At 39.5% G+C, this 17693-nt stretch overlaps 1 long non-coding RNA gene across 1 annotated transcript; it reads right to left on the reverse strand.

Moving 5' to 3' along the window:
• Positions 1 to 1461: 1461 nt before the first annotated feature.
• On the reverse strand, positions 1462 to 16801 carry LOC135312837 (uncharacterized). The gene is made up of 5 exons (XR_010372459.1): positions 16722 to 16801; positions 8992 to 9183; positions 8767 to 8894; positions 5724 to 6008; positions 1462 to 1809 (listed from the first exon to the last, which is right to left on the reverse strand). It is a non-coding gene; the product is annotated as an uncharacterized LOC135312837 (long non-coding RNA).
• Between the last annotated feature and the right edge of the window lie 892 nt (positions 16802 to 17693).

Below are 17693 nucleotides of genomic sequence, written 5' to 3' on the forward strand. Positions count from 1 at the left end.
AGTGGCCAAATCCAGTTAAACTGATGGCACAATCTAACATTTCATCTTTAAAATCAAGTGATTTTTTCATTAAAGAAATTCAGAAACCTTGAGTTTCTCAATAAGAGGTGAGTGGCTGAACCTCCAATGCTTCCAAAATCAGGCTCCAATGAAATGAAACAACATAATTTCCAGCTAGGAGGCTTCACACCTAGTATTCTTCTCTACTTGTTGCAAAAAGGGATACATCAAGATTTGGTAAAATTTACTTTCTACGTCTTACACAAGACACTAACCAACAGAAAATGATGGTCTGGGGGAACAATATATAATCTGTGGATTTGCTGTTATAAATGAGCAGACAAACAATTTTGACTGAGTAACTGAGAACACACAGTTCTGGGGAACATGAAGGCATTTAACCAACAACCTCTTCGCACGGCTTTACAAACACCTCAGATCTATAAAGGGAAAACTTTCCCTCGCATCATCATCCACAGATTTCATGTGTAGTACCTCAAATATGTACAGCCCCTTACCAACCCCCACCTCATGCCCATCCTGCCTCTCTTGCCAATGAACGCATCTTTCCCTCTCAGTTCCCTATTGCATGCTTACCTCAGGCAAAGTTAGATTACCTCTATATTTGATTACTTGGACAAAACTGCATTTGAACTCCTGATGAGAATTGTAGTATTTCTTGCACAAAGGTATGGTCTATTGGAAGATGAGTCCTTTTTAATAACATATCTTCAAACCAGCTGGACTTAAGAGGAATAGAAGAAGAGAAAAATAGTGAGACTGCAATGTCACGTAAAGCATACGTGCATCCAAGTCAGGACAGCTTGCATGAGGTTCTCTCACCACTCACACTGCAGTTCATTAAGCTGTGGGGCAGTTCAGCCTGACCTCCACAGCAATCTGGGGAGGGAAAACCAGCAGAGGGCAATTCCAGCTTGCGTTCTGTGCCATCTGGGTAGAGCAGGTACAGACAAGAGTCAAGCGTTAACACAGACCACTCTGCCAGCAGATTAGATATTGATGTTACTGTTTAAGTGCAGCATCATCTATAAAGAAATAGAACAAAATGTCATTTTAACCACAGATATGGGAAACAGGGACAGAACACTCCTAACTACAGTATAAGCTGGACAGCTAAAATAATGAGTTACCCTAGTTTGGGACATACTTGAAATACTTTTGTTCACTCATTAGGCTTTGATTTGTCACAGCAGGGTTGTGATTGCTCTGCTTGTGCTGTAACACTTTATAAAGGTTGGGTGACTTAATGAAGCTGTCTTTCTCCCATCATCTATAAACATACAGTTAAACCACAACAGGCTTCATTAAGGTGACACAAAACGAGTAAGTTCTGAAGCCTTTGCAGGAGGATTTAGTCACATAACTTCACAATGACTTTTACAGGACTCATGTGGCAGGAATCTCACCGAGTTACATGAAGAATAGCACCATAACACCCTGCTGCCCCAACAGCAACCCCTTCTTCCCTTTTCCTCTCCAGAACGGGGTGTTGGGTAGCATTGTTTTGTCATGACCTATGGGGTTATATCTGAAAGATGGGCTCCTTTGAAATCAGTGAAAACTTACTACTCTTCTCCCAGATTTCACTGACAGCTTCTGGGATGAGCCCAAATACACAGATGTGGGCCAGAAGTGGTTCTAAAAGTTTTGGTAGGGCAGGATGCTCCGCCTGGGCCATGGATCCACAAAGCATGCTCAAAGATGTTGCTGGCTCTGTCATTACTTCTCCCCATTCCTGTTAGCCTTTGCAGGACCATGGGACTGACCGCTGGAACTGCACAGGTGAGGCTAGGAGCAAAGGAAATACAAGAATGGAGAAACTATGTTAAGCGAGCAAAATAAGGTGGCTATTTTGTGTTTGTATAAGCTGTAGCTTGTACAAAGAGCTCCAAATTCTATCCTATATATCTATATGCAGAAAACTTTACAGTGAACCTCAGTTCTGTCTGAAGGATGTGGAACATTCTACCATAAGCACACATATTTCAGTGGAAAATACTCATATTCAGTAAAGCTCCCTTTTTTGCTGTGTTCTTCACTTCTTTTTTAAAGTACTAACTGGAGACACCAAGAGGTGAAATACTATTTGACTTGAGGAAAGTGATTTCAATGAACATATTGCCTTCTCAAACCACGAGAGCCGGTTTAAGCCTAATTAATACAGGGTTAGAATGGATGAGGTAGATCTCACAGAATTAAAATTGGCACAGCTTGGTTTTCTTGAAAAAGGTTGGTAAAAGTCTACTGCATATGCAAATAGCCTAAGCATCAAGTTGTGTAGCAGTGAAGCCACTGCTCTCTGTAGAAAGGGTGAAATTTAATCTCTGTGACTTCTGATCATCCCGACTTCTTAAACATAATGACAACAGTGCATATCTTATCTACCTGTAACACACCATGCCATAGCAGTCAGTCTTACACTGATGAAATGGAAATGATTGAGTATAACAAATGTGAGTCACGATATCAGAGCAGAAAAAAGACATTTGAAACACTGTATGTCTTTTTTTTTTTCATATCTAAGATTTAAAAATCACTGTATACAAATTTAATCATAGCCTGCTATTCCTGAGCTATAAAATATGAGCCATGTCGTGGAGGAAATGGAGGAGAAAGAAAGTAGAGATTATTAAAGAAATGCCACCCACTAAAGACACAAGAAAATCTATTGTAAATGTTCTGCTAGGTCCTTATGTACGTGCAGGGCAATAAAAGACCCCTCTGTGGTTACTCCTGTTTTCATGGCTCATCAAAGTCATGTTATATTCTGTGATGAGTTATCCTTTTTGACTGAACATGTTACACACCCTCATGCTAGGGCTGACTCCTCCTCTTACAAGCATATTTACCCTTACATTTCTCTTTTATTTACATTTCTAATGCTGGTGTTGCACATGGTAGAATTCTGAACCAGCTGAACATGTAACAGAAGACAGACATGCAACATTTTGGACAGGCTTTGAAAAAAAACATCCATGAAAACATACCTTCAGGGAGTCAGCAGCAAGTTACTGAGAGCATAATATGCTCGTAAACCTGGGCTAAGCACTGGGCAAGGTCTAAGCAGGGACACTTTTATACAGTCAGAAAAATATGCTTGTAATGAGCGAAAGACGAATGTGTTTTGCTTTTGTGGAAATATGTTTAGTGAATCATGCAAGTGGGCAGTTAATTTCATTTCTATGGTTGTAGTGCCTTGAACTATAAATTTCTAGGTAACATTAAGAGAAAGGAGTCGTTTATAAATTGCCTCATTTTTGTTCATATTCTATATTAATACCTATATTCATTTTCAAGCTACAAACAAATAACCAAAGACGACAGTCAAGAAACAGAAATTGGGTTGCTGTTGTAAGGGGTGGGTAGCATATGCAGCTGTATGCAATTCATACAGTGGAACTGTCCATGTGAGGAGAGTTACTCATGTGCATTAATGTTTCAGGAGGAAGCTCTTGGGGCGTATTACACATTTTGCTTTATGGAATACAAGATTATTTTATCTTTCATCCTATCCAAAGCACACTGAAATCAATGTATGCCTTGCTTTGACTTCACTGAGACTTGAATCAAACTCACAACTGTAATTACGAAGAGCAAAGAGTGATCATAATGATTTGTGATCATTTTGGTTACTTACAAACTGAAATGTTGATTTACCATGTTCATAGCCCATTTCCTTTTGCTTTGTGTGGATTGGAATTGATTCATACACACATCAGTAGAAAATTAATGTGATGCTCCTTTTTTCCAGTAAATTTGTCCAGAGCAGACAGTTATTTCCTTACTAGAGGCCACCAGCATGTGCCATTAGTGTTTGTTCCAGGTCAGGACACTAAACTGATCGAGATGCCTTTTTTACAGCTGCCACTTACAGTTGCCTAGAACTTGAGGGCACATCTTCATGGGAAATCCCATGATGTTACAGCATATGCTACCTGGCACCACACAGAGCACTGGGTGAGAAGGGGGATGGTCACATTCATAATCTTGCCAGCTGGTCAAGCTTACACATAGCAGTAACTTGAAGTGACACTAACCACCACAGGTCTGACTGTGCTGAGGGCCCTGCCAAGTTTATTGTAGTTCTGGTTAATACTTTTCATTATATTTTCAAATACAGGCAGTCCCTAAAGTTCCATTTTATCTGGTTCCCTACCACCATCTTTTTAGTGCTGCCTCTAACATGTGCCCCTAACTAATAGGGACAATTAGAAATATGCCAAGAATTAATTAGCCCAACACAGGAACAGTTTTTTTGGCAAGTTTCCCAGGTCCTTGACTGACATCTTGGCATGGGCTCATCACAAGTCCTTCACTGGTCTGTGAATATGCATGCACATTGCAAACCCAGGCAGGGGAGGAAGAAGATGGAGATGTTCCCCCAGTTACTATGAGGAACAGTGACAGATAACCAAAAACTGGGTTTCACACCTTTGCCATTCTATATATGAGATTTACTTATGAATTAGGATTTTACAAGCATCCACATAAGCACAAGACACAAAATACAAGGCCACCAGTTTGGCTGTGGGGAACATGGTGAACATCCCTGAAATGCATGTTTCTTTACAACATTTCTTAATTAATTTTAAGTGATTGCCATGTCTATAGAAATACTACTTTGTTCAGAACCACTTGTTCAGAAACAAAAAAATGAGGAGTGGGTGTACGGGAATGGTATCTTGCAATGAAAAAGTGTTCTAAACCTCTCTGTGTGCTGGCATGGGTCCATCTCTATTCTGTTCACCCCCATTTTCTAATATGGTCTATCCACAACCATTTAAATCCAGTGAATACCTTTAAAAGATGTAGCCTGTTTCTGGCTTTTCTAATATTGTTTTAATATGTTTGCATATATGTCCTTTCATCTATCCAAGAAAGAAGACCAGACCTCTTGTTTATTTGTTTGTAAATGATATAGATTAGAGAGTTAGTTTTCAGAAAGCTCCTTGATGGTATCTGGCGGTTCCAATGGATTGCATGCCAGATTCTGTTCTCATTATAGGCAAAAGAATGACTTCCAGTTTTAATGCCTTTGTAAAGCTCTTCAGATTTGTTTCATAGCATTATAACAAATGTAGTAGCAACTAAAGTGAAAAAGATAATCTTTGGGAATAGAAAGGGATGGCCCCTTAGTTCCTCTAAGTCCTTTCTCTAATAGAACAAGCTGACAAAATAAGGAAAATATTAGTTATGACATCTGGTGCCTGAGAACTTAGTGACAACACCATAGTTTAAAAAAACTAACAAAAAAGTAGAGAAAAATTACCAGCATTCCCAGTGAATCCATGGTCAGTTATTTTATTCTAGGATTTTTATGGCCTTTTTCTATAAACACCGTAAAAAAGGATTTGAGAAATGTAGTGGCTTTGGACAGTTGTTCCTTTATTGAGAAGGATAATGGACTGCAAACGCCCTTACAGCCTTATGAGAAGATTTTATGGTGTATGTCTGCTCAGGAGGAATGAGTTTCTTTTCCCATATACAAATAATAAGGCTAAAGATTGAATTATGAGTCCTACTATAAGCTCTGTCTTTACCCATACTGCGATCTGCATTATGAATAAGTATCAGAATAAACCTGAATCCTTGTTTTGCTCAGGTATGATAACAAGTCTCACTCCAAGTCCAGAAGTCTCTGGATTGGTGCTCTGAAGAGGGTAATTATAAAAATAAAAGTAAACTTACTCACTGGGAGTTACCTTTCTTTACAGCTCATATATACCCCTGTTGTCCAGCACGAAAATTCAAAGGAGATGAGTAAGGATTTTGAAGCTGTTTCTCCATCATATTCTCACATGTTCAAAACCCTTCTAATTCTGCATCTTCTTTTCCCCAATGCCAGCCTGCAGAGTGTGTTATTTTCCAAAGCCATCACGTCATTCTGTTAGCTGATCCAGAAGCATTTTCAGGTTAAGTTCATTCAAATTTCTGTTGTAACTTTATCTCCAAAAGATGTATGTACCTGGCTTTTGAAGAGTGAATGCCTAAGGGAGAATAAAAGAAACCTGCATAATATCATGGCAATGGATGGGGAATCACTGAACTCCATGGACGTGACTTGCTCTGCAGTGCTCACTCTGTTTCATGATGGTTGGTGCTAGTAGTAGCAATAGTCAACACCATTACCAATCCTTTCCCAACCTCAGTGTCCAATGTGTTAATTTGCCAAACAAATTATGCAGACCTGAGAAGAATTCCCTGTGCTGGTCTGTGAATCACAGTCAGAGAATCCCCACACATAAAAGCCAAGCACAGTGTAGGAATCAGTGACAAAACAATCATTTTCCCACCTCAGTTAAACCCTCCCCCCTTAACTATACTTTGTAACTTAACATAATCTACAAACCTTTTGATCACCTTTTGAAAGTAAGCCATGGTCCAGCACTGTTGAAGGATTTATGTGGGATTCAGGGAGACAGTTAAGCATGATTCAAGCTCTTTGCACTTAGTTTGAGTATATTTACTGTTGTGGCCTAAACATACTAGTGGGCATTAGCCCATTCCAGTTGAGGAGATGATAAAGAAGGGTTGTGTTGATGGGGGTCATTTTAATTTTAGTGCGAATGAACTAACCCTGTTATGCACAATTTGTACGTCTTAAAGACTGGCTCCAAGCTTATTTGAATTTGCATTAAACAATCCCACTTCCTTTGCTCCTAAAACATCACGGCAGTACCCTGATTTGTGTTGTAGGATATTATTTATTTGTAAAGGGTGACAAACCCATTACTAGCCTAAATATCAAACAAAGCTGAATTTCTTTCAAGCTCTTTTCAGAGCTCAAAATTTAGGAATTGCTGATCCATAGGTTAAGTCCCATAGGTACTGAATGCTCCAGTTCTAGTCAAGAAAATCACAGAAGGCTCTGAGGTTAGGACACGAGATTTTTTTTATTCTAGTCTCCAGAAAAATTACCTGCATATTTAAAGCTGAACATCTGCCTGAGTGCTCTGTTGGATTGAAACCAAAATGCTTAGCACTTCACCAGGCAGGGCTCTGACAGTCTCAAGGCCAATGATTTTTACAGCAGAAAGCCAAGCTATCAAAGGATTAAACAATACAGAAAGAATGTCGAAAATATAAACTTATTGCCTTGCTTCCTCAAGGAGATGATGACAATGTGTACCCTTAACACAAATTTTTTTAAAAAAAAGGGTTGTAACCATAGTAGCTGTGAAAGTAAGGCACTTTGGGCACAGGATTTATTGCGCCTCTACTTCATCACAGGCTGCATTCATTTACAAAGTCATCCTTAATATCAAGAACAAAAGAAACAAAATTTCTTTGAATGCTCTGAGTGTGCTGACTGCCTAATGCTTTGAGTACCACTTCACAAGCTGAGCTGACAGAAAATAATAATATAATTAAGCAGTAATGACCTTCAGGTCGGGCACTTCCTCGCAGTTAACCCAGTCTTTAACCTGACGGCTCCACTGCGCCTGGAAAGTGCCCGATCCTGAGGCTTTCATAGCTATGACAACCGTGAGAGTGCTTAAAACAAATAAATTACCATTTTTATGTGTTGAAAAGTTAAAAACTGAACTACACATTGCCATGGAGACAGTGTGCTATTTAGAGCACAGAGATTTTCCAAGTAGTGAGAGTCCAGTTTAACATCCAACAGGAAAGAAGGCTTCAGCCTTTATGTTTTGTTAGGTCTATAATCATTGTACTTTGCATGTAGGATGCAGAAAGATAATGTTAATTGATTCTCTGAAGTTATTTGTGCATTCTGGAGACAAATTGTGACTATTGTATTGGAACTGTATAGTCTGCTCCAGTTCTTACACTGCACCCTTTCTGTGATATTTTACAGATCCTTTTCTGTAATGCCTAATCTTTCTCAATTGCAAAAGTGCCTGGTTTATTTAGATCTAGACTTATGAACTAGTTATGAGCCTTTTATATATTTTTTTCTTCCCCCCCCAAGTGTAGAACAATAAGGTGCTATACAATAATATATTACAGCTGTCAGGTCTCAGGTGAATTTTATTATATTAGTGAGTGAGAAGGCACTACCTATTAGCTACTGATTGTTATTCTTTTGCAAATTTCTAATGCTATAAAATAAGCACTGTAATGTCCTGTATATAAACAAAGACTAATTTGCTTAGCTGTGTAATAAACCATTAAAAATAGCTAACCAAAACTAATATGACAAGTCATTATAAACAATGAGTCAACTTGAAAGCAATTTCTGATTTTCTCAAAGTGCCTCTAGTATCTTCTGTATGTCAGAGTGTTGGGCTGAACTCAAGGGCACCTCAGGCTAAGGCTGTCCTCTGACTGAGGGGGAAGATCCCTCTTGAGGACACACTGCCATTCAGGACTGGTAGCACACAGGTATCCTAGGTTGGAAATGGGACAAGACAAAGGTGGAGATCATCCATAGTCACTCCCTCCCCACAAAGGTAACTCTGTCATATTGAAGGATCTGGCTTTATGCACTTAAGGTTATGCCTGTGTAGCAGGTGACTTTATCTGCTCTGTACTTCACACCAAGCTAAGACCTTATAGCCACAGTTAATATGGCACCAGCGTGAGCTAATAAACTCTTCTTCTACAGTACCAGACCAATATTTTGGCTTGGAGCACAGGCAAGAAGAGCTTATGTCTGACCACAAAAGCCCTCTTAAATATATTTAATATTGGCATCCAAACACAGGCATAACCACAATCAGAAATCCCATTGTCTTTATTAGCAGAAATGGCCAGTCCAGCCTATGAAAAATCATCTCATACCTGCAAGATAAGTGAGAAGCTCAGGCTGAGCATAGTCCCAGAACAAGATATCTTGCTTGGGACTCTGCCAAGCTGTTTTATCAGTGTTCAGACCTGTTGTCATCTTTGTGGAAAGGAAACAAACACCACTGAAACAGAAGAGAGATAAAATGAGAACAGTGATAAGGACTTCCTTAATTACTCATATTCTGGACCTTCAGTCTAGCAGTGCTTTTTCAGACTCACCTTAGGGCAAGTAACTGGCAACATTTGCAAGTACCTCAGAAGAAGCAGGAGATGTTCTGCATATCTTTTGGAAAGATGCTGTCATCTACCTGCCCTTTACATTATCTTAATTTACTTCCATTACATCAACAAGCAATAGCACACACTCTTTCTAACACACAAGTGATCTCTGTCCCTGCAGAGCAGTAGATCCTACAAGACCATAAAGGAAAGAACACAGTTATCTTCTTGCATTTTAGTAGAGAACAAGGAAATTAGAAACACATTAACTCTCCAGTAGAAAAGATACATGGTATATAATCACTGTTCTTGAACTCAAGGGAACTGCGAGTGCATGCTCCAGGAATGGCATCAGATTATCTCATGTGGAATCCAGCAACAAGTTCTTTTGTGGTAGGGATGAAGCAAGGACAAAATAACATCTTTTTCTCATCTGAAAGGGAAGGTGATGGCAACATGGTAACATAAGTCAAGGGGAAATGACCAGGCTTTTTTTTTTTAAAAAAAAAAGGCTGTTTCATCAACAAGATATGAACAAAATCTTACCCCAGGCATCATGGTGGAAACAGTGGCAGCAGCTGAGGAATGGAACAGAGCTGGCACTAGCATAGACAACAGGAGTGCTGCGTGCCAGCTGTAAACCATTCCCTGGTCCCACCTGCCCTCCTATGTTTGACTCATGCAGTGATGTTGCCACTGCTTTGGGTTGAAGATTTTTCTCCATCTGTCTGTGCAGAAGATGAGAGCTCTGAAACAGTGTCTTAAGGAAAGCTATTCTAGTTATAATGAATGGCATGTTTCTCCATCTTGATTTTTCCAGGATCTTTCTAGACAGCTCACAGATTCCATAAAAATAAAAAACCCACCACAACACAGTACAGAGAGTATCTGTGGTCGTGCAGCCCCCCAGGCACTCTGAGATCCCAGAACAAACTCTATCTTGGTCATAACGACTTGGGCACCAGGCAATCCCTGTCCACACTTGGGCTATCTGCTCCCTGAACTCTGTACCAGAACTGTGGCCAGATGTAAAATATTGACCAAAGAAAATCATCTCGATCCTATAAGTAGCGATCCAAGAGGCAGACCTTTTGAGCTCTCCAGGACCACAGTGGGGTGTGTAACCCAGTATCTCCCCTGGGCTGGGACGCCTCTCAGGGTAGATTTCACGAGGACTGAATGATCATCTGCTGACAATTCCGCAAAGACTCAAAGGCCTGACTTTGCGAGGTTCATCAACCATGCACTGATGAATGCCAGCACATAAAACCGCGTAATTTATGAAACTCATGAAAAGGCAAATTTTAACCACAGGTTAACCTCGGGGGGGGGTGTGTGTGCGCGTGCAATTTGACTATATATACATATATGTCATCCCTATTCACATAAACTTTTGACCAGTCTGAGACTAAGATTGGACCCAGCCACACAGAGACTCCTCTCTGAAAGGAGTTTAGGAAGCAAGGTGGTCTATTCTGAACCTCGTGATTCAATGGAGGGTCCTCCTTATCCCCTGCTTCCATGATCCCTCTGTGAATCATTCTTACACAAGTATAACTGAATTTTCCTTTGTGCACTGCTTCTATGTGAGTGAACCTTGCCATTCTCAAATCTTTAACTAAGTTGCTATGCTGATTGTAAAATATTCCATGAAATAGTTGTTTGAAATTGGCTGATGCTGTTAAGAATTATACAACCTTATAATGTGATCTATCTAAAAAATATTAATAAATCTTAAATTATTAACCAAAGCTGTGTAACAAATCATATTCCTGACAAATTGGTGTAGTCGGCAGTATCCACAAATCTGTATTTGTGACAGTATCAGTGACTGAAACCTGGACCTTATATCTGGTTCACAATTATACAGTAACCATTAAGGTTTTTGTTATGGCCTATTGTTCACTGCAGAATAAAACAAGACAAACATTACTGATCTACTTTTTCCTGACTGAGGCTTTGAAGAATCAGCAACTATAAAGCCAAACGTTGTTTTCATTCACTTCGCTTAAGACATGGTTCAGCAAAGTACTAATTTTGAGCCTAATTTTAAGTGTCTAAGTAGACTGACTGATCTTAATAGGACCACTCAGGCATATAAACTAGACACAGAAATAAGTATCTTGAAGAATCAGGGTATAAATAGTTCTCAGATTGACAAGAATGTAAATACTATCAATTTTAAGGGCAAGCTCCCAGGTCATACCAGAGTGGAAGAAGAACCTGTTGACATCTGGCTCCTGGGTAAATGTCCAGGGTAAGATATTGGAGAGCCACTCTATGAAATCCAAGGTGAAATTTTCACCAAGAAGCTGAGAAAGTTGATTGCCCCCCCACTTTAGCTTGCTTTTGCAAGCATATCCCTTTTCTTCTCCCTCAGAGGCAGGGATCGTCAGCGACTACAGGTTTGTGCAGGACCTCCCACTCAATCATTCTACCCTTTCTTTCTTTACATTATAAAATTCAGAGTTATGACCATTACTGCAAGACCTTTGCCCCTGCTACCACACAGCAGGATGCCACCTTGCATGTAGTTGCCTAAGGACACCTGAAGTGACACCAGCTGTATCTCCCAGGGTACTGGGACACATGCAGTAAACCAGAAGCAGCACAAAATTTAGCCCCACCACATAACAATAATTTTTTTGAGTCATCAAATCTCCATGTCTCAGGAACAACAACAAATCATATTCTTGGTGTGCACAAGGTCATTCAATGGAGACAATTGATTTTCAGTGTGTTGCAGCAAAAGAAAGTCTGGTTTGAAAACTGCTTTTCAAGCTTCAGCTCTTAAGAAATGAAAAAAGGGAGAGGAGAGGGAGACATCTTATGAAGATCTACCTAGGTTTGCACTCATTTACGGAACTTACCACAGAAAAAATCTTGAAATGCCAGAATTCAGATAGGCCAAGGCTGTTACTTCTCTTTTAATAAAAGCATACTAAATTGCATGAAAAACACTGTTTGCATTCTGGCATTTTCAATGTTTTAAAGCTAGGTGTGATCAGTAAAAAACTCATTGCCCAAAGGGTAATAATTTCCCAATTCTCAGCAAAATCAGTGGGTGGGAGGTGTTACCACTCTCTTAGGATTTGTGCATCAGATCAACTCTTTCACATATTGGTGCAGCAGTGCATGACCAGTTGAGGCAAATAATACCTGACAGAGACATATCAGGTTCATATTCTACAAACACGTAGTTTCCCTAACTGAGGTCTTAAAGCCCTTCAGTTCTAGTAATCTCCTTTCTAATGTTATGTCCACTGTTCCTAATAGCTTGCTAGACCACAGGAAGAAAATTCTCACTCCAGAGAACACATGAAATAAACATTGAAGCTAATGGGGTGATTCCTCCACATTGAAAAATAAAGCAGCACATCCTTAGGCCAAGTGAGTGATATTTAGTGTTACTTCTTAATCTTCAGGAGTGAAAATCTATTGCATGTACCCTAGGGCTAAAATGAATCAATCAGACATGTAAAATAATGTTGACAGTGATGAACTCAACCAGCAAAGAATCAAGAAACATACTCTTTTCCTTTTATGATTTTCAGGTTATGTCCTACAAATTGCAAATAAATTCTAAGTCTGGAGAGTATGCTGTACATACATACAGAGTATGTCTGTAAAACCCAGCCCCAATAATCCTATGATTCCTGCTCACTGAGCCGGCTAGTTTACAAAGGAAAGCATTTCCTTTGGCTGGTCATACATGCTCAGAGAGCTCCACTGACTGCATTCTGCAGCTTTCCTCTGATTGCACATCATGCTCCCAGGCCTAATTCACTCGTCTTTTTTTCCTCAAGAATTAAAAATTTGGCAGCCCCAAATATTACAGAGCATTTTAGAAAATCTTTACTTATTAACAGATGACTCCTACTAGTTTTTGGGAAAAATTAGATTATATGACTGCTAACGTTCAGGCATTAGATATCAATACTTCCAGAAGCCTGGCAGAAAAATCTCACTACTTTGCTTGACCTCTTCAATTTTTCATCCTGTAATGTTTTCTGGTGTGATATCACAGCCAGTAATTTTTTTCTTTTTATGTTTGGCAAGGCTCCAGATGGTTTTTAAGTCACTTGTTCGGGCAAAAGAAGAATGGTACATTTGGGATGAAATTATCCTGGAGGGCACTGTTGCAATTAGAGAGATGAATGGCCTTCGGCTTTAATTAGAATGCTAGGTACACACTTCATATCATTATTCAGAGGAATCCAGCTCAGTCCACTAGGTGAGTCAATACCTGTAGAACTGCGAACACTACTTCTAAAGAAGGGTCTGTTTCAACTCCATGTTTACTTATAAACAAAATACAGCTTAGTAGGGAAAAACATAATGATTTTAATAAATACTTCTGCCTCATTCCTCCTAGCATGTTAGAGCTTCTTTTAAATTCACAGCAGAATAGTGTGCTAAAGAAGGTTGGATGGGCATGAAAAGTGAGACTGGGACATGTGTATTACAGTTAGAAGTATACTCATGACAGATAACATGAAATTACACATCTCAAATCTCATATTAATAGTGGAATTGCTTTTTGTGCTACTTGAACTGAACAGAACCAAAATCTGTTCTTTAACCATATTGCTTTTGTGTGCTTTTCAAGCTTTGTGAGGTAACATTTTGTGCCACATATCTACAGCTTCACAAACACAAAAATACTAAGACAATGTTATTAAGGTCTGTCGTGGTTTAACCCCAGCTGGCAACTAAACACCACACAGCCACTTACTCACTCCCCCACAGTGGGATGAGGGAAAGAATTGGAAGAGTAAAAATGAGAATACTCATGGGTTGAGATAAAGACAGTTCAATAGGTAAACCAAAGGTCGCACACACAAAGCAAAACAAGGAATTCATTCACTGCTTCCCATCGGCAGGCAGGTGTTCAGCCACCTCCAGGAAAGCAGGGCTCCATCATGTGTTACTCGGGAAGACAAATGCCATGTCTCTGAACATCTCCCCCTTTCCTTCTTCCCCCAGCTTTATAAGCTGAGCATGACATCATATGGTGTGGGATATCCCTTTGGACAGTTGGGGTCAGCTGTCCCAGCTGTGTCCCCTCCCAGCTTCTTGTGCACCCCCAGCCTAATTGCTGGTGGGGTGGTGTGAGAAGTAGAAAAGGCCTTGACTGTGTGTAAGCCCTGCTCAGCAGTAACTAAAACATCCCTGTTTCAACAACACTGTTTTCAGCACAAATCCAAAACACAGCCCCATACCAGCTACTACAGAAAAAATTAACTCTATCCCAGTCAAAACCAGCACAAGGTCATAAAGACAAACTCTCTTAGGGTTAGGAAAGGAAAGAATTAAGATTGTTTTTTCTGCCTCAGCTCAGATCCCCTTTTCTATGTGAATTATGGTATAACCTTTGAAGATACAAATGTATTTTTTCCACAGCATTTTTCCTTCCTCCTTTTGTGCATAGAATGGACTGTGCTCACTTAATGAGCAGCAATTCAATATTTTGTTTTCTGCTTGTTGTTCAGTGTATTGCCCTAGGCCTTATTTACTGCACATTTACAAATGTGGTTATGAAGACAGAATTATTAATTTCCTCCTGGGTGTTTCTGTGGTGTTCATCATTAGCATATGTGAGTGCTTCACAAACATTATGTGATTTATCTTCCTAACACTTTTCTGAGGCGAGGGGACAGAACCATCCCCAGTTTACAAAGGGGAAACTGATACAAAGAAATTAGAATAAGGGAAATACACACTAATTCTGGACGTCTTGTTTGTGACAAACAAAAATTAGTGATTAATAAATGACAGGACTTTCTATTAGAGTCCCAATTTTTTCTCTTGTTCACTGCATCATTCCTCAAATTGGTCTGGTTTCTACTCTGCCAGCTCTTCACCTTTTCTGTCTTTCCCTTTCTCCAGCTTCATCTTCCCTTCTTACATGGGTTCCCAGTCTGCAATAGTCTTGCCAGTTCCTCAGCCAATCTCAATATCACCTCTGTATTCCTCATTCAGATGTTTCTACCAATCCCACCCTTTGTATCTTAGCTGCTTTTCATCATTTTTAGCTATCCCTTGCTCCGTTATTTTAATTTCCATTTTTCTAGTCCAGCAAATCTTGTAATCTCTTCTGTTTCTTCACATAAACTTTATCCCCTCCACCCTCCCCATCTATTTTCTTCTTGCTCACCTTGCCTAGCAGCCCTCATCTCCTTTCCTCACAGCTTTCAGGCTTTTTTCCTCCTTTTCCTCTGCCACCTCTACACTTCTAGCTTTTGCCCTTTTGCCTCATTTCATGTTGTCACCATCTCATGCCTGACTCCTCAGCAAGTTCAAGCTCTTGTTCCTATGAAGAGGTTATATTTCTGGTATTGGTGCCCAGCAGGGGCTTCTCTTCTTGGAGAGGGGAAATAGAATCCTTCCTTTTGTTGGTAGTGCTCATGCCTGACATAATAAGTAATTACCAGGCAGGCTGTTTCAGTCCTTTACTAAACCATGCCCCAGCCAAGCAGAACCTTTGGAAGACGTAACTGTCAAACTTATGAACTTTGTTGAACTCCAGCAAATCAGGTATTTTCAAAAGCTTATAATTTGACTGACAGTGGAATTGGTTTTTTTTAATAGACATAACAGAAGCATCCCTAACAGAAACTCCCTGCTCTGTTCAGATTTCAAAGCCTCACTCTGAAAGTGGGAATAGTAGAGCCTTCTGATGATTCACTCAACTTTCTTAAGACAAGAAAACCTTGTTTTGTCATGTTTCAGTTGTAAAATGACTAAACATTCTTGTTAAAATGTTTATATATAGAGAGAGAAAGATATATATATAAAATTAGGATGGGTCTGTTACAGAAAACCCTGCCCTCAAAATTCATGTTTTGGAGAGCTAAAACATCCTATTTTCAGTTTCTTGTAATGGGAAGTGTTTAGCAACTTTAATTACAGAAATTGTCATCAGCCCTACCTGTAAAATATGAATGCACGTGCATAAACTTGTGTGGGTCTATCTCCATGACGGAAGAGGGGGAAAGAAGCTAATAATGTAGATATGTGCACTCACAGAAAAATGAACATATACAAATACCTTTCAGTTTTCATTTGCTTAAATAAAAACACCCAGAGGAATTCTTTAAGGGGAAATACATAAAGCAGAAAAAACTAATTTTCCAGGCAATTTATCACATCCCTTCTCAAATGCATATTCCAACCACACAGTCCTCTCATAGCTCTTGGAAAAAAATGAAATAGCTCTCATTAGTGATGGACAAACTATCGCTACCACAGTAGAGCTGTAATTCTTAATGTATACATTACCAAGACTGTTAGGTGCTGGTACTCTCATGACAATTACAATACAATACACGTCTTACAATCTGCCTCCACCCTCTGTGGCCACTGCAACTGTGCTCCCAAATCCCTCACCCCATCTATTAATAGTAATACGATCACAATGTTTAACAATAATATAACACTTAACTTTGTATCAGTGAAGTACCAGATGGTTGTGATCATATATAGCAATCTGCGGGACACTGTCACTAACATCCAGGACAACACAGCACAGAGCCTGTAGCCAATTTGTTGGTTGGTTTGTTTATTTGTTTGGGGTTGGGGGAGGGTTGGTTGGTTGGTTGTTTTTGGTTTTGTTGGGGTTTTTTTATGCAGATGAGATCAAACCTAATATCTATTAGTGTCAGACACCCTCTGGACCCTCAGGCTTCTGACATTTTCTCTGTTATCTCTTTATACAGCAGGATACTTACTTGGATAACAGCTGTACCCATCAGACATTTCTTCCATCCACCCCCTGCATCCCAAGTGGTCCTAGAGCCTGGAGCTGTTACTGCTTGATCACCTTGGAGAAATTTAAGAGAGTTAGTATAGGAAAAAAACAAATCAAAACAAGTACCAGTACCCCAATGACTGTAAAGATCTTCCTCTAACAGAAATGGGATACCTTGATAAGCTTGAAACTCCTCAGACCTCAAGACAGGTTAAAATAACTTCAAATGCAAGTATTAATTTACAGAAGTCCAAATCATACAAACCAGTTAGAAAGCATGTATCTTGTCTAAAAAAAAAAGTCTCTCGCACATTTAGATTTTCATGTTATTAGATATTCTCAGACTTCTAGTGGAGGTTCCAGTTCTTTACCAACACATTACCTCTGGGTTACACATGTAGAAGAGACTCTTGGTCTGGGGAAATAGGCTGGTTTTTGCACTTCTATGAGGGAGCTTCGTTGAGGATTCATTGAGTTTCATTTTCATTCCCCTATCCTTCTTCATAGAATTATTTGACATTTCTTATTAGACTGTTAACTACTCTCGCCTCTTTGGAAACATTCATATATCTGACAGGCTGGGTGCAGCCCTCTTTCATGCTTGACTAAGCCAATTGTTAACTCCTTGAGTAGTAAAATGCCCTTTCTGTCTAGAGAGGTACTGTATATCTCTTAACATGGAGTATTTAAATGCATTAAAAATGCATAAAACATACCAACAGGTGATTATGCTTTATATTAAAATGTATTAAAATATAGATGGATAAAATACACGTGGCACAATACTGGCCATGTGACTGAAATTAGATTACAAAAAAATCAGCCACAGTGGAGCTGATGGGATCCTACGGAGTTTGGAGATGTGTCCCCACAGCTGCCCGATGCCATGCAGAAATTTAAGAAGGGGGTAGAAATGCTATGTGCAGGAGCTGCAAGCCAGAACCTGAATAAG

Source organism: Phalacrocorax carbo, chromosome 3 (assembly GCF_963921805.1).
Source record: "Phalacrocorax carbo chromosome 3, bPhaCar2.1, whole genome shotgun sequence".
NCBI lineage: Eukaryota > Metazoa > Chordata > Aves > Suliformes > Phalacrocoracidae > Phalacrocorax > Phalacrocorax carbo.